A 17984-nucleotide genomic window follows, 5' to 3' on the forward strand; every position below is an offset into this window, starting at 1 on the left:
AAAGGTACTTTTTTCTTCTACGGGTATTCCACGTAACGAAACGCGATCTTCGAAACTGTGAACTGTCGCGGTACGAATAGTTTTCCTTCGCCCCTCGTCTCAGTCCGTGCTGCCAGGGCGCTAGTCTGCGGCTTTCGTTTCTCAGCATCGTGTGTCTCCATGTGTCGACTTGTCTCGACTTTGCTCGGCTGACGCGAAAGCTGACGCTTGGAAATGGGCATATATGTAGAGGGCAGGCGCGACAAACGACTGGGAGAGACCAAAAAACGACAAACACACGACAGAACCTTTCATTTTATTGTGGCCACAGATTCGCCCCTTAGTGTACCGAGAGGCAAGAGTGGCGTCAGCGTGCGGGACCGCATAATTATTGCTAAGCAACAACGAAGCCGAAGGAAAAATGCAAAATGAAAGAAGGCAACAGCACGTCGAGTTCCCAGCCGAGCACGCATCCATGTACTAACCACGGCCAACGATTCCTAACGCCGGTGAACAGACGAGAACCGCTGCACTACGCGCGGTGTGGCCGTTGGCGACAGTATCGCGCAACGTGTAGACACCTTACTTCTTGTGAAGATCGCTTGTTATTTACCTGGCAGTGTGTCGCTGGAGGAAGCATTGTCTTTTAGGGGAGAAAAATGAAATGGCACTTGGTGCGGTCGAATACGTGGCCTTTGTGTTCACAGCACGACGCTCTAACTTACTCAGCTATCGAGCTACGCAATGTGGCACGTCTGCAGTCCAATACCCGATCCACCGTCTCATCCACCTTTATTACTGCCCTGACACTCATTTACGCACATATCTGCTTTCGTTCACGTTTGCTCGCCTGATGCTTGGACCCCAAAAACCACAACCCAAAGATATCGTAAATGCCGTGAGAATAACCAAGACTCAGCAAACAAAAGAATGTTCGGCTACCGGGAATCGATTCCGGGCCTCGTGGCTGAAAGCCATGTCTCCTAACAGCTTTCCATTCTTTCAGGCCGCCAGACAATCAGACTTGCAAGGCAAGCACCATAGTCACTGCCGTTTCTCGTAGTATCTGTGGAACCTGTTCCCGCGTAATTTACTTGTTTTCCCGCATGTACGAAATTGGTAGTTTTGGAATATTTAAAATGCATTGTCAGATGTGGGGTTCGAACCCACGCTCCCCTTCGGGAACCAGAGCTTAAATCTGGCGCCTTAGACCGCTCGGCCAATCTGACGCGTAGGCGCCAGATCTCTTCCACCGTCGTTTCTCGGTATATCTCCAGAGCCTGACTGCGAAATTAGCGTGTTTTTTTCTTGTGTGAAGGAAATACGTTGGTTTTAGAGTATTTAAAACGAGTTGTCAGATGTGAGGTTGCACCCCACCCTCACTTTCGGGAACCACAGCTTAAACATGGTGCCTTACACCATTGTTTTAAGTCGCCATCTGTCTTGAGTGGAACGAGCAGAACTGTAGTTATCAATATTCACACTGACGCAGAGAAAACAAAAAACGACAGAAGAGGCCGTTCCCTAGCAACGGCTACGCTGTGCATTTCGCCCTCAGGGGAAGCTAATGATAGGCTCCAGGCGAGCATCAAACTAACCAACTTAATATTGTGATACTTAGGCGCTTTCTACTTCTGGATTGGCACACACATGCTGAATCGTCTCTGGATCATCAGTAAGTACGTCACATTAGATATTTGTTTTATCGCCCTGCTGTAAATTAAAGGGCAGTTTTTCAACGGCTGTCAGTTCTGCTTCTAGCTACGCTACATCGCCCTAGCAGCACCTACGCACTGCGTTCAGATGTGCTCACCTCCGCCCTGGCGTTGAGCGCCTACAGCGCCGTCGCCTTCGGCCTCTGATGGCAGGAGGGTAGCCGACACATCAAGGCGTGGGTGGGACGCAGCACAACGCGGTGGTGGTGTAACGGTCAGCATGGTTGCTTCCCAAGCAGTTGATCCGGGTTCGATTCCCGGCCACCGCACAAAAGGTACTTTTTTCTTCTACGGGTATTCCACGTAACGAAACGCGATCTTCGAAACTGTGAACTGTCGCGGTACGAATAGTTTTCCTTCGCCCCTCGTCTCAGTCCGTGCTGCCAGGGCGCTAGTCTGCGGCTTTCGTTTCTCAGCATCGTGTGTCTCCATGTGTCGACTTGTCTCGACTTTGCTCGGCTGACGCGAAAGCTGACGCTTGGAAATGGGCATATATGTAGAGGGCAGGCGCGACAAACGACTGGGAGAGACCAAAAAACGACAAACACACGACAGAACCTTTCATTTTATTGTGGCCACAGATTCGCCCCTTAGTGTACCGAGAGGCAAGAGTGGCGTCAGCGTGCGGGACCGCATAATTATTGCTAAGCAACAACGAAGCCGAAGGAAAAATGCAAAATGAAAGAAGGCAACAGCACGTCGAGTTCCCAGCCGAGCACGCATCCATGTACTAACCACGGCCAACGATTCCTAACGCCGGTGAACAGACGAGAGCCGCTGCACTACGCGCGGTGTGGCCGTTGGCGACAGTATCGCGCAACGTGTAGACACCTTACTTCTTGTGAAGATCGCTTGTTATTTACCTGGCAGTGTGTCGCTGGAGGAAGCATTGTCTTTTAGGGGAGAAAAATGAAATGGCACTTGGTGCGGTCGAATACGTGGCCTTTGTGTTCACAGCACGACGCTCTAACTTACTCAGCTATCGAGCTACGCAATGTGGCACGTCTGCAGTCCAATACCCGATCCACCGTCTCATCCACCTTTATTACTGCCCTGACACTCATTTACGCACATATCTGCTTTCGTTCACGTTTGCTCGCCTGATGCTTGGACCCCAAAAACCACAACCCAAAGATATCGTAAATGCCGTGAGAATAACCAAGACTCAGCAAACAAAAGAATGTTCGGCTACCGGGAATCGATTCCGGGCCTCGTGGCTGAAAGCCATGTCTCCTAACAGCTTTCCATTCTTTCAGGCCGCCAGACAATCAGACTTGCAAGGCAAGCACCATAGTCACTGCCGTTTCTCGTAGTATCTGTGGAACCTGTTCCCGCGTAATTTACTTGTTTTCCCGCATGTACGAAATTGGTAGTTTTGGAATATTTAAAATGCATTGTCAGATGTGGGGTTCGAACCCACGCTCCCCTTCGGGAACCAGAGCTTAAATCTGGCGCCTTAGACCGCTCGGCCAATCTGACGCGTAGGCGCCAGATCTCTTCCACCGTCGTTTCTCGGTATATCTCCAGAGCCTGACTGCGAAATTAGCGTGTTTTTTTCTTGTGTGAAGGAAATACGTTGGTTTTAGAGTATTTAAAACGAGTTGTCAGATGTGAGGTTGCACCCCACCCTCACTTTCGGGAACCACAGCTTAAACATGGTGCCTTACACCATTGTTTTAAGTCGCCATCTGTCTTGAGTGGAACGAGCAGAACTGTAGTTATCAATATTCACACTGACGCAGAGAAAACAAAAAACGACAGAAGAGGCCGTTCCCTAGCAACGGCTACGCTGTGCATTTCGCCCTCAGGGGAAGCTAATGATAGGCTCCAGGCGAGCATCAAACTAACCAACTTAATATTGTGATACTTAGGCGCTTTCTACTTCTGGATTGGCACACACATGCTGAATCGTCTCTGGATCATCAGTAAGTACGTCACATTAGATATTTGTTTTATCGCCCTGCTGTAAATTAAAGGGCAGTTTTTCAACGGCTGTCAGTTCTGCTTCTAGCTACGCTACATCGCCCTAGCAGCACCTACGCACTGCGTTCAGATGTGCTCACCTCCGCCCTGGCGTTGAGCGCCTACAGCGCCGTCGCCTTCGGCCTCTGATGGCAGGAGGGTAGCCGACACATCAAGGCGTGGGTGGGACGCAGCACAACGCGGTGGTGGTGTAACGGTCAGCATGGTTGCTTCCCAAGCAGTTGATCCGGGTTCGATTCCCGGCCACCGCACAAAAGGTACTTTTTTCTTCTACGGGTATTCCACGTAACGAAACGCGATCTTCGAAACTGTGAACTGTCGCGGTACGAATAGTTTTCCTTCGCCCCTCGTCTCAGTCCGTGCTGCCAGGGCGCTAGTCTGCGGCTTTCGTTTCTCAGCATCGTGTGTCTCCATGTGTCGACTTGTCTCGACTTTGCTCGGCTGACGCGAAAGCTGACGCTTGGAAATGGGCATATATGTAGAGGGCAGGCGCGACAAACGACTGGGAGAGACCAAAAAACGACAAACACACGACAGAACCTTTCATTTTATTGTGGCCACAGATTCGCCCCTTAGTGTACCGAGAGGCAAGAGTGGCGTCAGCGTGCGGGACCGCATAATTATTGCTAAGCAACAACGAAGCCGAAGGAAAAATGCAAAATGAAAGAAGGCAACAGCACGTCGAGTTCCCAGCCGAGCACGCATCCATGTACTAACCACGGCCAACGATTCCTAACGCCGGTGAACAGACGAGAACCGCTGCACTACGCGCGGTGTGGCCGTTGGCGACAGTATCGCGCAACGTGTAGACACCTTACTTCTTGTGAAGATCGCTTGTTATTTACCTGGCAGTGTGTCGCTGGAGGAAGCATTGTCTTTTAGGGGAGAAAAATGAAATGGCACTTGGTGCGGTCGAATACGTGGCCTTTGTGTTCACAGCACGACGCTCTAACTTACTCAGCTATCGAGCTACGCAATGTGGCACGTCTGCAGTCCAATACCCGATCCACCGTCTCATCCACCTTTATTACTGCCCTGACACTCATTTACGCACATATCTGCTTTCGTTCACGTTTGCTCGCCTGATGCTTGGACCCCAAAAACCACAACCCAAAGATATCGTAAATGCCGTGAGAATAACCAAGACTCAGCAAACAAAAGAATGTTCGGCTACCGGGAATCGATTCCGGGCCTCGTGGCTGAAAGCCATGTCTCCTAACAGCTTTCCATTCTTTCAGGCCGCCAGACAATCAGACTTGCAAGGCAAGCACCATAGTCACTGCCGTTTCTCGTAGTATCTGTGGAACCTGTTCCCGCGTAATTTACTTGTTTTCCCGCATGTACGAAATTGGTAGTTTTGGAATATTTAAAATGCATTGTCAGATGTGGGGTTCGAACCCACGCTCCCCTTCGGGAACCAGAGCTTAAATCTGGCGCCTTAGACCGCTCGGCCAATCTGACGCGTAGGCGCCAGATCTCTTCCACCGTCGTTTCTCGGTATATCTCCAGAGCCTGACTGCGAAATTAGCGTGTTTTTTTCTTGTGTGAAGGAAATACGTTGGTTTTAGAGTATTTAAAACGAGTTGTCAGATGTGAGGTTGCACCCCACCCTCACTTTCGGGAACCACAGCTTAAACATGGTGCCTTACACCATTGTTTTAAGTCGCCATCTGTCTTGAGTGGAACGAGCAGAACTGTAGTTATCAATATTCACACTGACGCAGAGAAAACAAAAAACGACAGAAGAGGCCGTTCCCTAGCAACGGCTACGCTGTGCATTTCGCCCTCAGGGGAAGCTAATGATAGGCTCCAGGCGAGCATCAAACTAACCAACTTAATATTGTGATACTTAGGCGCTTTCTACTTCTGGATTGGCACACACATGCTGAATCGTCTCTGGATCATCAGTAAGTACGTCACATTAGATATTTGTTTTATCGCCCTGCTGTAAATTAAAGGGCAGTTTTTCAACGGCTGTCAGTTCTGCTTCTAGCTACGCTACATCGCCCTAGCAGCACCTACGCACTGCGTTCAGATGTGCTCACCTCCGCCCTGGCGTTGAGCGCCTACAGCGCCGTCGCCTTCGGCCTCTGATGGCAGGAGGGTAGCCGACACATCAAGGCGTGGGTGGGACGCAGCACAACGCGGTGGTGGTGTAACGGTCAGCATGGTTGCTTCCCAAGCAGTTGATCCGGGTTCGATTCCCGGCCACCGCACAAAAGGTACTTTTTTCTTCTACGGGTATTCCACGTAACGAAACGCGATCTTCGAAACTGTGAACTGTCGCGGTACGAATAGTTTTCCTTCGCCCCTCGTCTCAGTCCGTGCTGCCAGGGCGCTAGTCTGCGGCTTTCGTTTCTCAGCATCGTGTGTCTCCATGTGTCGACTTGTCTCGACTTTGCTCGGCTGACGCGAAAGCTGACGCTTGGAAATGGGCATATATGTAGAGGGCAGGCGCGACAAACGACTGGGAGAGACCAAAAAACGACAAACACACGACAGAACCTTTCATTTTATTGTGGCCACAGATTCGCCCCTTAGTGTACCGAGAGGCAAGAGTGGCGTCAGCGTGCGGGACCGCATAATTATTGCTAAGCAACAACGAAGCCGAAGGAAAAATGCAAAATGAAAGAAGGCAACAGCACGTCGAGTTCCCAGCCGAGCACGCATCCATGTACTAACCACGGCCAACGATTCCTAACGCCGGTGAACAGACGAGAGCCGCTGCACTACGCGCGGTGTGGCCGTTGGCGACAGTATCGCGCAACGTGTAGACACCTTACTTCTTGTGAAGATCGCTTGTTATTTACCTGGCAGTGTGTCGCTGGAGGAAGCATTGTCTTTTAGGGGAGAAAAATGAAATGGCACTTGGTGCGGTCGAATACGTGGCCTTTGTGTTCACAGCACGACGCTCTAACTTACTCAGCTATCGAGCTACGCAATGTGGCACGTCTGCAGTCCAATACCCGATCCACCGTCTCATCCACCTTTATTACTGCCCTGACACTCATTTACGCACATATCTGCTTTCGTTCACGTTTGCTCGCCTGATGCTTGGACCCCAAAAACCACAACCCAAAGATATCGTAAATGCCGTGAGAATAACCAAGACTCAGCAAACAAAAGAATGTTCGGCTACCGGGAATCGATTCCGGGCCTCGTGGCTGAAAGCCATGTCTCCTAACAGCTTTCCATTCTTTCAGGCCGCCAGACAATCAGACTTGCAAGGCAAGCACCATAGTCACTGCCGTTTCTCGTAGTATCTGTGGAACCTGTTCCCGCGTAATTTACTTGTTTTCCCGCATGTACGAAATTGGTAGTTTTGGAATATTTAAAATGCATTGTCAGATGTGGGGTTCGAACCCACGCTCCCCTTCGGGAACCAGAGCTTAAATCTGGCGCCTTAGACCGCTCGGCCAATCTGACGCGTGGGCGCCAGATCTCTTCCACCGTCGTTTCTCGGTATATCTCCAGAGCCTGACTGCGAAATTAGCGTGTTTTTTTCTTGTGTGAAGGAAATACGTTGGTTTTAGAGTATTTAAAACGAGTTGTCAGATGTGAGGTTGCACCCCACCCTCACTTTCGGGAACCACAGCTTAAACATGGTGCCTTACACCATTGTTTTCCGTCGCCATCTGTCTTGAGTGGAACGAGCAGAACTGTAGTTATCAATATTCACACTGACGCAGAGAAAACAAAAAACGACAGAAGAGGCCGTTCCCTAGCAACGGCTACGCTGTGCATTTCGCCCTCAGGGGAAGCTAATGATAGGCTCCAGGCGAGCATCAAACTAACCAACTTAATATTGTGATACTTAGGCGCTTTCTACTTCTGGATTGGCACACACATGCTGAATCGTCTCTGGATCATCAGTAAGTACGTCACATTAGATATTTGTTTTATCGCCCTGCTGTAAATTAAAGGGCAGTTTTTCAACGGCTGTCAGTTCTGCTTCTAGCTACGCTACATCGCCCTAGCAGCACCTACGCACTGCGTTCAGATGTGCTCACCTCCGCCCTGGCGTTGAGCGCCTACAGCGCCGTCGCCTTCGGCCTCTGATGGCAGGAGGGTAGCCGACACATCAAGGCGTGGGTGGGACGCAGCACAACGCAGTGGTGGTGTAACGGTCAGCATGGTTGCTTCCCAAGCAGTTGATCCGGGTTCGATTCCCGGCCACCGCACAAAAGGTACTTTTTTCTTCTACGGGTATTCCACGTAACGAAACGCGATCTTCGAAACTGTGAACTGTCGCGGTACGAATAGTTTTCCTTCGCCCCTCGTCTCAGTCCGTGCTGCCAGGGCGCTAGTCTGCGGCTTTCGTTTCTCAGCATCGTGTGTCTCCATGTGTCGACTTGTCTCGACTTTGCTCGGCTGACGCGAAAGCTGACGCTTGGAAATGGGCATATATGTAGAGGGCAGGCGCGACAAACGACTGGGAGAGACCAAAAAACGACAAACACACGACAGAACCTTTCATTTTATTGTGGCCACAGATTCGCCCCTTAGTGTACCGAGAGGCAAGAGTGGCGTCAGCGTGCGGGACCGCATAATTATTGCTAAGCAACAACGAAGCCGAAGGAAAAATGCAAAATGAAAGAAGGCAACAGCACGTCGAGTTCCCAGCCGAGCACGCATCCATGTACTAACCACGGCCAACGATTCCTAACGCCGGTGAACAGACGAGAACCGCTGCACTACGCGCGGTGTGGCCGTTGGCGACAGTATCGCGCAACGTGTAGACACCTTACTTCTTGTGAAGATCGCTTGTTATTTACCTGGCAGTGTGTCGCTGGAGGAAGCATTGTCTTTTAGGGGAGAAAAATGAAATGGCACTTGGTGCGGTCGAATACGTGGCCTTTGTGTTCACAGCACGACGCTCTAACTTACTCAGCTATCGAGCTACGCAATGTGGCACGTCTGCAGTCCAATACCCGATCCACCGTCTCATCCACCTTTATTACTGCCCTGACACTCATTTACGCACATATCTGCTTTCGTTCACGTTTGCTCGCCTGATGCTTGGACCCCAAAAACCACAACCCAAAGATATCGTAAATGCCGTGAGAATAACCAAGACTCAGCAAACAAAAGAATGTTCGGCTACCGGGAATCGATTCCGGGCCTCGTGGCTGAAAGCCATGTCTCCTAACAGCTTTCCATTCTTTCAGGCCGCCAGACAATCAGACTTGCAAGGCAAGCACCATAGTCACTGCCGTTTCTCGTAGTATCTGTGGAACCTGTTCCCGCGTAATTTACTTGTTTTCCCGCATGTACGAAATTGGTAGTTTTGGAATATTTAAAATGCATTGTCAGATGTGGGGTTCGAACCCACGCTCCCCTTCGGGAACCAGAGCTTAAATCTGGCGCCTTAGACCGCTCGGCCAATCTGACGCGTAGGCGCCAGATCTCTTCCACCGTCGTTTCTCGGTATATCTCCAGAGCCTGACTGCGAAATTAGCGTGTTTTTTTCTTGTGTGAAGGAAATACGTTGGTTTTAGAGTATTTAAAACGAGTTGTCAGATGTGAGGTTGCACCCCACCCTCACTTTCGGGAACCACAGCTTAAACATGGTGCCTTACACCATTGTTTTAAGTCGCCATCTGTCTTGAGTGGAACGAGCAGAACTGTAGTTATCAATATTCACACTGACGCAGAGAAAACAAAAAACGACAGAAGAGGCCGTTCCCTAGCAACGGCTACGCTGTGCATTTCGCCCTCAGGGGAAGCTAATGATAGGCTCCAGGCGAGCATCAAACTAACCAACTTAATATTGTGATACTTAGGCGCTTTCTACTTCTGGATTGGCACACACATGCTGAATCGTCTCTGGATCATCAGTAAGTACGTCACATTAGATATTTGTTTTATCGCCCTGCTGTAAATTAAAGGGCAGTTTTTCAACGGCTGTCAGTTCTGCTTCTAGCTACGCTACATCGCCCTAGCAGCACCTACGCACTGCGTTCAGATGTGCTCACCTCCGCCCTGGCGTTGAGCGCCTACAGCGCCGTCGCCTTCGGCCTCTGATGGCAGGAGGGTAGCCGACACATCAAGGCGTGGGTGGGACGCAGCACAACGCGGTGGTGGTGTAACGGTCAGCATGGTTGCTTCCCAAGCAGTTGATCCGGGTTCGATTCCCGGCCACCGCACAAAAGGTACTTTTTTCTTCTACGGGTATTCCACGTAACGAAACGCGATCTTCGAAACTGTGAACTGTCGCGGTACGAATAGTTTTCCTTCGCCCCTCGTCTCAGTCCGTGCTGCCAGGGCGCTAGTCTGCGGCTTTCGTTTCTCAGCATCGTGTGTCTCCATGTGTCGACTTGTCTCGACTTTGCTCGGCTGACGCGAAAGCTGACGCTTGGAAATGGGCATATATGTAGAGGGCAGGCGCGACAAACGACTGGGAGAGACCAAAAAACGACAAACACACGACAGAACCTTTCATTTTATTGTGGCCACAGATTCGCCCCTTAGTGTACCGAGAGGCAAGAGTGGCGTCAGCGTGCGGGACCGCATAATTATTGCTAAGCAACAACGAAGCCGAAGGAAAAATGCAAAATGAAAGAAGGCAACAGCACGTCGAGTTCCCAGCCGAGCACGCATCCATGTACTAACCACGGCCAACGATTCCTAACGCCGGTGAACAGACGAGAACCGCTGCACTACGCGCGGTGTGGCCGTTGGCGACAGTATCGCGCAACGTGTAGACACCTTACTTCTTGTGAAGATCGCTTGTTATTTACCTGGCAGTGTGTCGCTGGAGGAAGCATTGTCTTTTAGGGGAGAAAAATGAAATGGCACTTGGTGCGGTCGAATACGTGGCCTTTGTGTTCACAGCACGACGCTCTAACTTACTCAGCTATCGAGCTACGCAATGTGGCACGTCTGCAGTCCAATACCCGATCCACCGTCTCATCCACCTTTATTACTGCCCTGACACTCATTTACGCACATATCTGCTTTCGTTCACGTTTGCTCGCCTGATGCTTGGACCCCAAAAACCACAACCCAAAGATATCGTAAATGCCGTGAGAATAACCAAGACTCAGCAAACAAAAGAATGTTCGGCTACCGGGAATCGATTCCGGGCCTCGTGGCTGAAAGCCATGTCTCCTAACAGCTTTCCATTCTTTCAGGCCGCCAGACAATCAGACTTGCAAGGCAAGCACCATAGTCACTGCCGTTTCTCGTAGTATCTGTGGAACCTGTTCCCGCGTAATTTACTTGTTTTCCCGCATGTACGAAATTGGTAGTTTTGGAATATTTAAAATGCATTGTCAGATGTGGGGTTCGAACCCACGCTCCCCTTCGGGAACCAGAGCTTAAATCTGGCGCCTTAGACCGCTCGGCCAATCTGACGCGTAGGCGCCAGATCTCTTCCACCGTCGTTTCTCGGTATATCTCCAGAGCCTGACTGCGAAATTAGCGTGTTTTTTTCTTGTGTGAAGGAAATACGTTGGTTTTAGAGTATTTAAAACGAGTTGTCAGATGTGAGGTTGCACCCCACCCTCACTTTCGGGAACCACAGCTTAAACATGGTGCCTTACACCATTGTTTTAAGTCGCCATCTGTCTTGAGTGGAACGAGCAGAACTGTAGTTATCAATATTCACACTGACGCAGAGAAAACAAAAAACGACAGAAGAGGCCGTTCCCTAGCAACGGCTACGCTGTGCATTTCGCCCTCAGGGGAAGCTAATGATAGGCTCCAGGCGAGCATCAAACTAACCAACTTAATATTGTGATACTTAGGCGCTTTCTACTTCTGGATTGGCACACACATGCTGAATCGTCTCTGGATCATCAGTAAGTACGTCACATTAGATATTTGTTTTATCGCCCTGCTGTAAATTAAAGGGCAGTTTTTCAACGGCTGTCAGTTCTGCTTCTAGCTACGCTACATCGCCCTAGCAGCACCTACGCACTGCGTTCAGATGTGCTCACCTCCGCCCTGGCGTTGAGCGCCTACAGCGCCGTCGCCTTCGGCCTCTGATGGCAGGAGGGTAGCCGACACATCAAGGCGTGGGTGGGACGCAGCACAACGCGGTGGTGGTGTAACGGTCAGCATGGTTGCTTCCCAAGCAGTTGATCCGGGTTCGATTCCCGGCCACCGCACAAAAGGTACTTTTTTTCTTCTACGGGTATTCCACGTAACGAAACGCGATCTTCGAAACTGTGAACTGTCGCGGTACGAATAGTTTTCCTTCGCCCCTCGTCTCAGTCCGTGCTGCCAGGGCGCTAGTCTGCGGCTTTCGTTTCTCAGCATCGTGTGTCTCCATGTGTCGACTTGTCTCGACTTTGCTCGGCTGACGCGAAAGCTGACGCTTGGAAATGGGCATATATGTAGAGGGCAGGCGCGACAAACGACTGGGAGAGACCAAAAAACGACAAACACACGACAGAACCTTTCATTTTATTGTGGCCACAGATTCGCCCCTTAGTGTACCGAGAGGCAAGAGTGGCGTCAGCGTGCGGGACCGCATAATTATTGCTAAGCAACAACGGAGCCGAAGGAAAAATGCAAAATGAAAGAAGGCAACAGCACGTCGAGTTCCCTGCCGAGCACGCATCCATGTACTAACCACGGCCAACGATTCCTAACGCCGGTGAACAGACGAGAACCGCTGCACTACGCGCGGTGTGGCCGTTGGCGACAGTATCGCGCAACGTGTAGACACCTTACTTCTTGTGAAGATCGCTTGTTATTTACCTGGCAGTGTGTCGCTGGAGGAAGCATTGTCTTTTAGGGGAGAAAAATGAAATGGCACTTGGTGCGGTCGAATACGTGGCCTTTGTGTTCACAGCACGACGCTCTAACTTACTCAGCTATCGAGCTACGCAATGTGGCACGTCTGCAGTCCAATACCCGATCCACCGTCTCATCCACCTTTATTACTGCCCTGACACTCATTTACGCACATATCTGCTTTCGTTCACGTTTGCTCGCCTGATGCTTGGACCCCAAAAACCACAACCCAAAGATATCGTAAATGCCGTGAGAATAACCAAGACTCAGCAAACAAAAGAATGTTCGGCTACCGGGAATCGATTCCGGGCCTCGTGGCTGAAAGCCATGTCTCCTAACAGCTTTCCATTCTTTCAGGCCGCCAGACAATCAGACTTGCAAGGCAAGCACCATAGTCACTGCCGTTTCTCGTAGTATCTGTGGAACCTGTTCCCGCGTAATTTACTTGTTTTCCCGCATGTACGAAATTGGTAGTTTTGGAATATTTAAAATGCATTGTCAGATGTGGGGTTCGAACCCACGCTCCCCTTCGGGAACCAGAGCTTAAATCTGGCGCCTTAGACCGCTCGGCCAATCTGACGCGTAGGCGCCAGATCTCTTCCACCGTCGTTTCTCGGTATATCTCCAGAGCCTGACTGCGAAATTAGCGTGTTTTTTTCTTGTGTGAAGGAAATACGTTGGTTTTAGAGTATTTAAAACGAGTTGTCAGATGTGAGGTTGCACCCCACCCTCACTTTCGGGAACCACAGCTTAAACATGGTGCCTTACACCATTGTTTTAAGTCGCCATCTGTCTTGAGTGGAACGAGCAGAACTGTAGTTATCAATATTCACACTGACGCAGAGAAAACAAAAAACGACAGAAGAGGCCGTTCCCTAGCAACGGCTACGCTGTGCATTTCGCCCTCAGGGGAAGCTAATGATAGGCTCCAGGCGAGCATCAAACTAACCAACTTAATATTGTGATACTTAGGCGCTTTCTACTTCTGGATTGGCACACACATGCTGAATCGTCTCTGGATCATCAGTAAGTACGTCACATTAGATATTTGTTTTATCGCCCTGCTGTAAATTAAAGGGCAGTTTTTCAACGGCTGTCAGTTCTGCTTCTAGCTACGCTACATCGCCCTAGCAGCACCTACGCACTGCGTTCAGATGTGCTCACCTCCGCCCTGGCGTTGAGCGCCTACAGCGCCGTCGCCTTCGGCCTCTGATGGCAGGAGGGTAGCCGACACATCAAGGCGTGGGTGGGACGCAGCACAACGCGGTGGTGGTGTAACGGTCAGCATGGTTGCTTCCCAAGCAGTTGATCCGGGTTCGATTCCCGGCCACCGCACAAAAGGTACTTTTTTCTTCTACGGGTATTCCACGTAACGAAACGCGATCTTCGAAACTGTGAACTGTCGCGGTACGAATAGTTTTCCTTCGCCCCTCGTCTCAGTCCGTGCTGCCAGGGCGCTAGTCTGCGGCTTTCGTTTCTCAGCATCGTGTGTCTCCATGTGTCGACTTGTCTCGACTTTGCTCGGCTGACGCGAAAGCTGACGCTTGGAAATGGGCATATATGTAGAGGGCAGGCGCGACAAACGACTGGGAGAGACCAAAAAACGACAAACACACGACAGAACCTTTCATTTTATTGTGGCCACAGATTCGCCCCTTAGTGTACCGAGAGGCAAGAGTGGCGTCAGCGTGCGGGACCGCATAATTATTGCTAAGCAACAACGAAGCCGAAGGAAAAATGCAAAATGAAAGAAGGCAACAGCACGTCGAGTTCCCAGCCGAGCACGCATCCATGTACTAACCACGGCCAACGATTCCTAACGCCGGTGAACAGACGAGAGCCGCTGCACTACGCGCGGTGTGGCCGTTGGCGACAGTATCGCGCAACGTGTAGACACCTTACTTCTTGTGAAGATCGCTTGTTATTTACCTGGCAGTGTGTCGCTGGAGGAAGCATTGTCTTTTAGGGGAGAAAAATGAAATGGCACTTGGTGCGGTCGAATACGTGGCCTTTGTGTTCACAGCACGACGCTCTAACTTACTCAGCTATCGAGCTACGCAATGTGGCACGTCTGCAGTCCAATACCCGATCCACCGTCTCATCCACCTTTATTACTGCCCTGACACTCATTTACGCACATATCTGCTTTCGTTCACGTTTGCTCGCCTGATGCTTGGACCCCAAAAACCACAACCCAAAGATATCGTAAATGCCGTGAGAATAACCAAGACTCAGCAAACAAAAGAATGTTCGGCTACCGGGAATCGATTCCGGGCCTCGTGGCTGAAAGCCATGTCTCCTAACAGCTTTCCATTCTTTCAGGCCGCCAGACAATCAGACTTGCAAGGCAAGCACCATAGTCACTGCCGTTTCTCGTAGTATCTGTGGAACCTGTTCCCGCGTAATTTACTTGTTTTCCCGCATGTACGAAATTGGTAGTTTTGGAATATTTAAAATGCATTGTCAGATGTGGGGTTCGAACCCACGCTCCCCTTCGGGAACCAGAGCTTAAATCTGGCGCCTTAGACCGCTCGGCCAATCTGACGCGTAGGCGCCAGATCTCTTCCACCGTCGTTTCTCGGTATATCTCCAGAGCCTGACTGCGAAATTAGCGTGTTTTTTTCTTGTGTGAAGGAAATACGTTGGTTTTAGAGTATTTAAAACGAGTTGTCAGATGTGAGGTTGCACCCCACCCTCACTTTCGGGAACCACAGCTTAAACATGGTGCCTTACACCATTGTTTTAAGTCGCCATCTGTCTTGAGTGGAACGAGCAGAACTGTAGTTATCAATATTCACACTGACGCAGAGAAAACAAAAAACGACAGAAGAGGCCGTTCCCTAGCAACGGCTACGCTGTGCATTTCGCCCTCAGGGGAAGCTAATGATAGGCTCCAGGCGAGCATCAAACTAACCAACTTAATATTGTGATACTTAGGCGCTTTCTACTTCTGGATTGGCACACACATGCTGAATCGTCTCTGGATCATCAGTAAGTACGTCACATTAGATATTTGTTTTATCGCCCTGCTGTAAATTAAAGGGCAGTTTTTCAACGGCTGTCAGTTCTGCTTCTAGCTACGCTACATCGCCCTAGCAGCACCTACGCACTGCGTTCAGATGTGCTCACCTCCGCCCTGGCGTTGAGCGCCTACAGCGCCGTCGCCTTCGGCCTCTGATGGCAGGAGGGTAGCCGACACATCAAGGCGTGGGTGGGACGCAGCACAACGCGGTGGTGGTGTAACGGTCAGCATGGTTGCTTCCCAAGCAGTTGATCCGGGTTCGATTCCCGGCCACCGCACAAAAGGTACTTTTTTTCTTCTACGGGTATTCCACGTAACGAAACGCGATCTTCGAAACTGTGAACTGTCGCGGTACGAATAGTTTTCCTTCGCCCCTCGTCTCAGTCCGTGCTGCCAGGGCGCTAGTCTGCGGCTTTCGTTTCTCAGCATCGTGTGTCTCCATGTGTCGACTTGTCTCGACTTTGCTCGGCTGACGCGAAAGCTGACGCTTGGAAATGGGCATATATGTAGAGGGCAGGCGCGACAAACGACTGGGAGAGACCAAAAAACGACAAACACACGACAGAACCTTTCATTTTATTGTGGCCACAGATTCGCCCCTTAGTGTACCGAGAGGCAAGAGTGGCGTCAGCGTGCGGGACCGCATAATTATTGCTAAGCAACAACGGAGCCGAAGGAAAAATGCAAAATGAAAGAAGGCAACAGCACGTCGAGTTCCCTGCCGAGCACGCATCCATGTACTAACCACGGCCAACGATTCCTAACGCCGGTGAACAGACGAGAACCGCTGCACTACGCGCGGTGTGGCCGTTGGCGACAGTATCGCGCAACGTGTAGACACCTTACTTCTTGTGAAGATCGCTTGTTATTTACCTGGCAGTGTGTCGCTGGAGGAAGCATTGTCTTTTAGGGGAGAAAAATGAAATGCCACTTGGTGCGGTCGAATACGTGGCCTTTGTGTTCACAGCACGACGCTCTAACTTACTCAGCTATCGAGCTACGCAATGTGGCACGTCTGCAGTCCAATACCCGATCCACCGTCTCATCCACCTTTATTACTGCCCTGACACTCATTTACGCACATATCTGCTTTCGTTCACGTTTGCTCGCCTGATGCTTGGACCCCAAAAACCACAACCCAAAGATATCGTAAATGCCGTGAGAATAACCAAGACTCAGCAAACAAAAGAATGTTCGGCTACCGGGAATCGATTCCGGGCCTCGTGGCTGAAAGCCATGTCTCCTAACAGCTTTCCATTCTTTCAGGCCGCCAGACAATCAGACTTGCAAGGCAAGCACCATAGTCACTGCCGTTTCTCGTAGTATCTGTGGAACCTGTTCCCGCGTAATTTACTTGTTTTCCCGCATGTACGAAATTGGTAGTTTTGGAATATTTAAAATGCATTGTCAGATGTGGGGTTCGAACCCACGCTCCCCTTCGGGAACCAGAGCTTAAATCTGGCGCCTTAGACCGCTCGGCCAATCTGACGCGTAGGCGCCAGATCTCTTCCACCGTCGTTTCTCGGTATATCTCCAGAGCCTGACTGCGAAATTAGCGTGTTTTTTTCTTGTGTGAAGGAAATACGTTGGTTTTAGAGTATTTAAAACGAGTTGTCAGATGTGAGGTTGCACCCCACCCTCACTTTCGGGAACCACAGCTTAAACATGGTGCCTTACACCATTGTTTTAAGTCGCCATCTGTCTTGAGTGGAACGAGCAGAACTGTAGTTATCAATATTCACACTGACGCAGAGAAAACAAAAAACGACAGAAGAGGCCGTTCCCTAGCAACGGCTACGCTGTGCATTTCGCCCTCAGGGGAAGCTAATGATAGGCTCCAGGCGAGCATCAAACTAACCAACTTAATATTGTGATACTTAGGCGCTTTCTACTTCTGGATTGGCACACACATGCTGAATCGTCTCTGGATCATCAGTAAGTACGTCACATTAGATATTTGTTTTATCGCCCTGCTGTAAATTAAAGGGCAGTTTTTCAACGGCTGTCAGTTCTGCTTCTAGCTACGCTACATCGCCCTAGCAGCACCTACGCACTGCGTTCAGATGTGCTCACCTCCGCCCTGGCGTTGAGCGCCTACAGCGCCGTCGCCTTCGGCCTCTGATGGCAGGAGGGTAGCCGACACATCAAGGCGTGGGTGGGACGCAGCACAACGCGGTGGTGGTGTAACGGTCAGCATGGTTGCTTCCCAAGCAGTTGATCCGGGTTCGATTCCCGGCCACCGCACAAAAGGTACTTTTTTTCTTCTACGGGTATTCCACGTAACGAAACGCGATCTTCGAAACTGTGAACTGTCGCGGTACGAATAGTTTTCCTTCGCCCCTCGTCTCAGTCCGTGCTGCCAGGGCGCTAGTCTGCGGCTTTCGTTTCTCAGCATCGTGTGTCTCCATGTGTCGACTTGTCTCGACTTTGCTCGGCTGACGCGAAAGCTGACGCTTGGAAATGGGCATATATGTAGAGGGCAGGCGCGACAAACGACTGGGAGAGACCAAAAAACGACAAACACACGACAGAACCTTTCATTT

At 50.5% G+C, this 17984-nt stretch overlaps 18 non-coding genes across 18 annotated transcripts; 9 read left to right on the plus strand and 9 right to left on the minus strand.

Moving 5' to 3' along the window:
- Nucleotides 1-1124: 1124 nt before the first annotated feature.
- Trnal-uaa lies at nucleotides 1125-1208 on the minus strand. The gene has a single exon. It is a non-coding gene; the product is annotated as a tRNA-Leu (tRNA).
- A 683-nt stretch (nucleotides 1209-1891) lies between these two features.
- Nucleotides 1892-1963, plus strand: Trnag-ccc. The gene has a single exon. It is a non-coding gene; the product is annotated as a tRNA-Gly (tRNA).
- Nucleotides 1964-3089: 1126 nt separating this feature from the next.
- Nucleotides 3090-3173, minus strand: Trnal-uaa. The gene has a single exon. It is a non-coding gene; the product is annotated as a tRNA-Leu (tRNA).
- Nucleotides 3174-3856: 683 nt separating this feature from the next.
- Nucleotides 3857-3928, plus strand: Trnag-ccc. The gene has a single exon. It is a non-coding gene; the product is annotated as a tRNA-Gly (tRNA).
- A 1126-nt stretch (nucleotides 3929-5054) lies between these two features.
- Trnal-uaa lies at nucleotides 5055-5138 on the minus strand. The gene has a single exon. It is a non-coding gene; the product is annotated as a tRNA-Leu (tRNA).
- A 683-nt stretch (nucleotides 5139-5821) lies between these two features.
- Nucleotides 5822-5893, plus strand: Trnag-ccc. The gene has a single exon. It is a non-coding gene; the product is annotated as a tRNA-Gly (tRNA).
- A 1126-nt stretch (nucleotides 5894-7019) lies between these two features.
- Nucleotides 7020-7103, minus strand: Trnal-uaa. Its single transcript has one exon. It is a non-coding gene; the product is annotated as a tRNA-Leu (tRNA).
- Nucleotides 7104-7786: 683 nt separating this feature from the next.
- Trnag-ccc lies at nucleotides 7787-7858 on the plus strand. The gene has a single exon. It is a non-coding gene; the product is annotated as a tRNA-Gly (tRNA).
- A 1126-nt stretch (nucleotides 7859-8984) lies between these two features.
- Nucleotides 8985-9068, minus strand: Trnal-uaa. The gene has a single exon. It is a non-coding gene; the product is annotated as a tRNA-Leu (tRNA).
- A 683-nt stretch (nucleotides 9069-9751) lies between these two features.
- On the plus strand, nucleotides 9752-9823 carry Trnag-ccc. The gene has a single exon. It is a non-coding gene; the product is annotated as a tRNA-Gly (tRNA).
- A 1126-nt stretch (nucleotides 9824-10949) lies between these two features.
- Trnal-uaa lies at nucleotides 10950-11033 on the minus strand. Its single transcript has one exon. It is a non-coding gene; the product is annotated as a tRNA-Leu (tRNA).
- Nucleotides 11034-11716: 683 nt separating this feature from the next.
- Trnag-ccc lies at nucleotides 11717-11788 on the plus strand. The gene has a single exon. It is a non-coding gene; the product is annotated as a tRNA-Gly (tRNA).
- A 1127-nt stretch (nucleotides 11789-12915) lies between these two features.
- Nucleotides 12916-12999, minus strand: Trnal-uaa. Its single transcript has one exon. It is a non-coding gene; the product is annotated as a tRNA-Leu (tRNA).
- Nucleotides 13000-13682: 683 nt separating this feature from the next.
- Trnag-ccc lies at nucleotides 13683-13754 on the plus strand. The gene has a single exon. It is a non-coding gene; the product is annotated as a tRNA-Gly (tRNA).
- A 1126-nt stretch (nucleotides 13755-14880) lies between these two features.
- On the minus strand, nucleotides 14881-14964 carry Trnal-uaa. Its single transcript has one exon. It is a non-coding gene; the product is annotated as a tRNA-Leu (tRNA).
- Nucleotides 14965-15647: 683 nt separating this feature from the next.
- On the plus strand, nucleotides 15648-15719 carry Trnag-ccc. Its single transcript has one exon. It is a non-coding gene; the product is annotated as a tRNA-Gly (tRNA).
- Nucleotides 15720-16846: 1127 nt separating this feature from the next.
- On the minus strand, nucleotides 16847-16930 carry Trnal-uaa. The gene has a single exon. It is a non-coding gene; the product is annotated as a tRNA-Leu (tRNA).
- Nucleotides 16931-17613: 683 nt separating this feature from the next.
- On the plus strand, nucleotides 17614-17685 carry Trnag-ccc. The gene has a single exon. It is a non-coding gene; the product is annotated as a tRNA-Gly (tRNA).
- Nucleotides 17686-17984: the final 299 nt, after the last annotated feature.

This window comes from Schistocerca piceifrons, chromosome 2, assembly GCF_021461385.2.
Source record: "Schistocerca piceifrons isolate TAMUIC-IGC-003096 chromosome 2, iqSchPice1.1, whole genome shotgun sequence".
Classification (NCBI taxonomy): Eukaryota; Metazoa; Arthropoda; class Insecta; order Orthoptera; family Acrididae; genus Schistocerca; species Schistocerca piceifrons.